The sequence below is a fragment of the Nannospalax galili genome, unplaced genomic scaffold (assembly GCF_000622305.1).
Source record: "Nannospalax galili isolate Female #2095 unplaced genomic scaffold, S.galili_v1.0 scaffold1736, whole genome shotgun sequence".
Classification (NCBI taxonomy): domain Eukaryota; kingdom Metazoa; phylum Chordata; class Mammalia; order Rodentia; family Spalacidae; genus Nannospalax; species Nannospalax galili.
In genome coordinates, this window is record NW_008338645.1 from 199249 (window position 1) to 204938 (window position 5690).

Here is a 5690-nt window from a genome sequence, read left to right on the forward strand (position 1 = left end):
CTCCTACCATGTGGGATCTGGGGATCCAACAATCCCATTAAGAAAGGCATCATTTATCCAGGATAGTGAGTGCTGGCTGAGGCTAGGGAGATCCACTCTTAAAAAGACCAAAAAAATAAAAATAAATTTTAAAAAAGGCATCATGAGGGATGGAGGAGAGATGGTTCAGCAGTTAAGAGCACTCTTGCAGAGGACTGGGGTTCCCAACACCTGTAGTGGCTAACAGCCATCCATAACCCCAGTTCCAGGGGATCTGACACCCTCTTCTGGCCTCCACAAGCATTGCATGACATGGGTACACTTACATACATGCTGGCAAAACACTCAGACACATTAAAACAAAATTTTAAAAAGAGGCATCACAAGCTTACGACCAACCAGCTGTACTTACTTTGCATGTCAGTCCAACTCCTCCAAGCAACCACTCACACAAAGTCTGCATTCCCTACCCACACACAAAGGCTTGTTGCCCACTATTCCAGACAGACAAAATAGCCAGGCTGTGCTGATGGCCTGACCTGCAGCTTAAGCTACCAAATACTTGCAGTATTTGATGCAACGCAACCTACGAATACAACATGGTATCCAACATTCTACGCAGCTAGTGGCCAGACACCCTGTGCAAACTGGCACAGAATGAGAAGTTCCTTGGTTCTTGTGAGCTTTAATGCATACCTAATGACCACAGCAATCAGGCCCAGTCACTCAGAAGGCTAGAACTAGAACGTCCCAGAGCCTAATGACGTCTACTTTCCTATTTACAGACTACCACCTCCACCATGAGTATACACAAAACCTGTAACTTATTTCCAGCTAATGATGCATGAGAAACATGAATGGAATTTGCTATTATCATTAGGGTTCCAAGAGTTAAGTTCATCAACTGGAAAACCATCACAGTGGATCTGACAGAACCAAATGAATGTTAGTATTCTTTTATTAGGACTCCCTGAGGGTCAGTCTTTCAGCTGGCTTAAGAAAGGGAAGGGGGGAGGGAGCAGGGGGAGTCTGCCAATTACCTCTCTGGTTAGAAACGGTCCTCTCTGGTTATGCCGTGAGACCAAATCCCACACAATGCCTTGACTAGCCAGTAAGAGACCAGGTGCAGAAAATGTAATGAAGTTTAAAGATGGTGGAGAAAATCAATCATTACTCTGAGCACATGCCTGAACCTGACTTAAGGTTTGCTGCTAGGGATTGAATCCAGGGCCTTGTGTATACAAAGCACACACATTATCATGGAGTTACACCTCAAACTGTGCAGTTTTAATGGACTTTTGTACCATGAGGATAAAACTAATACATTTTATTCCTTGTTGAAAGACATATTAAATAAGCATAGGGCTGGAGATGGCTCAGTAGTTAATAGTACTCTTGGCAGAGGGCACAGATTCAGTTCCCACACCTAAATGGTGCCTCCCAACTACCTGTAACTCTAGTTCTAGGGAATATGATGCCCTCTTTTGGCCTCTCCAGACACTGCACACATGTGGTGCACTTAACATACACACAGACAAAACACAAAATAAAAATCTTTAGATAAGCATGTTTCACCTATTTTAAGAGATGAACCCCCCCAGCTGTTTCAAATCTAGCATCTCTGAATAATTATTATTATCATTAGTTTTTTGAAACAGGGTCTCCCTGTAGCTTCAGCTGCCCTTGAATTCACTATGTAAACCAGGCTGGCCTTGAACTCACAGAGATCTGCCTGCCTCTGCCACACAAGTGCTAAGATTAAAGGCATGCACCACCACACCTGGCTCTCAATACTTAAGATTCATTTTTATTTTATGAGTGTTTTGCCAGCATTTATGTATGTGCACATGTATGCCAGGGCATTGGATCTCCAGGAACTGAAGTTACAGATGGTTGTGAGCTTCCATGTGGTGCTGGGAACTGAACCCATGTCCTCTGCAAGAGCAACAAATTATCATCTCTCCAACCCCCCAAACACAGTATTTTACATTTACCTTACAGCCACATCTTTTGTTGAATGAGGTGTGCCCATGTTCAAACTTAGTTACCATGCCAATTCAGTTTTCAAGGTATGTTAATCAGGCAAAAAGGCTCATCTGTATGTAGCTCAGATAGAGTGCTTGTCTGGCATGAATACGGTCATTTTCTCAGCATGCATACCTACCAGGCCACTGGCTATGCCCTCCTTATCTGGGAATCCAGCAGTCACATTCCATCTTGGGACATTCTGGGCTATTCTGCAAGTCCTTTTGCTAGTGTCACTTAGCAGTCAAGCCAAAGAAATGACAATGTTCAAAACCGTACATTAAATAAGAATGGGCAGGTATTGGGCTGGAGAGATGGCACAGCATTTAAACTAAATTCAATTCCCAGGACCCACATGGTAGAAGCAAAGAACTGACTCCTGCAAGCTGGTCTCAGACCTCTATACACATGTTGTACCACTCTTGCATGAGCATGCATTTATGCACACACACACCGTTTTTAAAAAGTATTTTAAGATACAAAGTATAAAATGTCAGACATATACTCAAAAGCATGACAGAAAGTATCCTCTGGCTCTTGGGTGGAATTAGATCCACTTAGTGAAGTTCCAGTCCAGATTCCTTACTGATTTTCAGACTAGATGCAAATATCAATTCATTGTTGACCACAGAGTACTGAAATAGTCTTATACTCTTAATGTTATTTTTCTCTATTTGAATGTTCTGCTTAGGGGTTTATCTTTACAACTATGATATTCTTACAAGAAAGTAACCATTTTATCATCTTATTTTTCTCACTACTTTGAATTTTGTGAGTACATTCATGTGTGGATGGGCACAGGTGTATGCATGTAAAGCATGGTTGTGGAGGTCAGAGGACAGCCTTGGGAGTTGGTCCTCAGGTGCCTTCCACTGGCATGGAACTTGAACAATTAGGCTAGGATAGCTGACCTACAAGCTTCAGTGATCCATCTCTCTTTACCTCCCATCTTGCCATTGCTGGGAGTATAGGCATATACTGCCATGTTAACTCAGGTCTTTTCGAGTCATCTCTCCAGCTCGTCTCACTAGTTATTGGCCAGAGCATGGTGGGCCATACCTGAAGCCACCGCACTTGAGACTAATGCATGAATATCATTAGTTTGAGGTCATTTTAGGCTATTCAGTGAGTACAGGGCCAGTCTGTACTACACAGAAAGACCCTGTCTCAAATAACAATAAAAAATATTTAATAAAACAATCTGGCAGACTCTGGTCAATCTCCCACAAACTTTTTATTTGGTCTTTCTGAGACAGGGTCACCCTGTAGCCCCAGCTGGCCTGGAACTTGCTATATCAACTAGGCTGGCCTTGAACTCACAGGGATCCACCTGCCTCTGATTCCCAAGTACAGTTTGAGTACCACCAAACCCTGCCACAAAGTTCTTTTGGGGGGGGGTCTTTTTGAGATAGGGTCTCCCTGCAGCCCCAGTTGACCTGGAACTTGCTATGTAGACCAGGCTGGCCTTGAACCAGAGATCCGCCTGCCTCTGCATCCTGAGTGCTGGGATTAAAGGCATGCACCACAACGCCCAGCATAACTTTTAAAAGGATCATGCAAACAGTGATGAAGAATAATTTATCACTGAGAGGCAAAGATGTTTTAATAGATGCCAAGTCAATAAATATGATACATTGCATTAACAAAATGAAAGAAAATACCATATTGCAGAAAATGCACAGAATCATATAACAGGATATTAACTGACACTAACTAGATTAGATATAAAAGAAATATAGTCAAAATGGCTGCATGCAGGAAACAAACCCACATTTCCCACTTCTATTCAGCAAATATCAGGAAAAGCCTAAGCTAGAGTTATTAGGCTAAGAAAAAGTCACCCAACTAGGAAAAATCAAACTGTTCAGGTGGCATGATAGTCAACACAGAAAATGACTCCACATAAGAGTTTTAAGAAACAAATTCACATACAAAAAAAATTCACTAAAGCTAAAATGATTTTCAAGTCAACACAAAAAAGTGTCTTTATACAGTACAAACTTTATGAAAATATTTTATTATTTCTATTTTATGCGTATGAGCTTGCATGTATTTAAGTGCACCTGTTGACATGCAACACCTGCAGAGATCAGAAGAGAGCATCAATCCCCTGAACTGCAGTTACAGATAGTTGTTAGCCACAATGTGGGTGCTGGGAATCGAACCAGGGTTCTCTATAAGAACAGCCAGTGCTCTTAACCATGAGCCATCTCTCCAGTCCCCCACAGCACAAACTTTTAAAAAGCAAAAAATACCATATACTCTACAAAATGCATCTAAGCTGATAGAGAATAAAATTAAGAATTTAAACCAATGTGAACAATGATAACTCTAAAGCTATGAAATAAAGCAGACCTAAACAAATGGAAAGGTATGCTGCACATTGAATTACCATTGGTAAAATGTCCAGTGCTCTGTAGATTTAATCTCATCCCAATTCCAATGGCATTTTTCATAAGATCATGAAAAAAAAAACAACCTCTAATCATAAAAAAAAAAAAAATTTTAAAAAAACCTAAAAATTTATTAAAAAAAAAAAATTAAAAAATTAAAACATGAAAGATGTTAAAAGGATATGCGAATAGAGATATTTTCCATATTAGACAGAAAAAATGAGAAAGCCTAAACAAGTGATGAGGGTCTGTGTAGGTTTGTTATGATATATAAAGGATGAGGCAAATATAATAGACACATAATCTTAAAATGAGAGAGAGAGAGAGAGAGAGAGAGAGAGAGAGAGAGAGAGAGAAACAAAAACTAACAAAAAACTAACAAAAAACAGGTGTGGTGGGTACAGGCCTATAATCCTAGTACTGGGAAGGTAGAGGTTGGAAGATGAGAAGTCCCAGGTCATTTTTGGCCAGCCTAAGCTACATGAAATTGTCTCAAAAGACAAAGAATAAAAACAAACAAAATTCTATACATAGGTGCAGTAATCAAAAACCATGTAATGCTGATACACAGAAAACAGAACAAGTTAGTTCTGAAATAAACACACAGTCAACAAATTTTCAACGAATTTATCATGGAAATAAAACATGAAAAGGATAGTAGACAAAATATATGAAACTGACAAAAATGGATATGTAAGCAAGAATAGATCATTAACATACCATACATTTATATTTTAAATCAGAGGTCAAGGAAAGAAAATTACACAAAAATAAATGAAATAATAAAAATATATACATATATACAGTAAGCTAGGCATAATGGCTGAAGCCTGAAATTCCAGGACTCAGAGGGACTGAGGAAGGAGCACGGCTGTAAGTTTAAGGCCAGTCTGGTCTACATAGTGAATGGCAGCTTGGCTACATAGTGAGATCATCCCAAACAAACCAACCCAAAAGAGCCTAAAGATAAAACCTAAGGCTTTCTGACACACTGGCAAAGAAATTTTGAAGCTGACATGAAAAGCAGGCATCAAAAGCAAAAGTAAACCAGGACCACATCAAATTAAAGATTTTACAAAGTAGAGCAAAAAACAAATCTGAGAAGCATGTTATGCAGACGGGAAGATGGCTGTATACACAATATAATGGGTCTATATCCAAACATCTAAGTAACTTACGTAACTTCACAGCAAAAAACAAGTATCTTGATTTTAAAGTTAAATCAACCACAATCAATATTTTTACCGAAGACACACAAATGGCTTTATAAATTAGGAAAAGGCAAATCAAAAC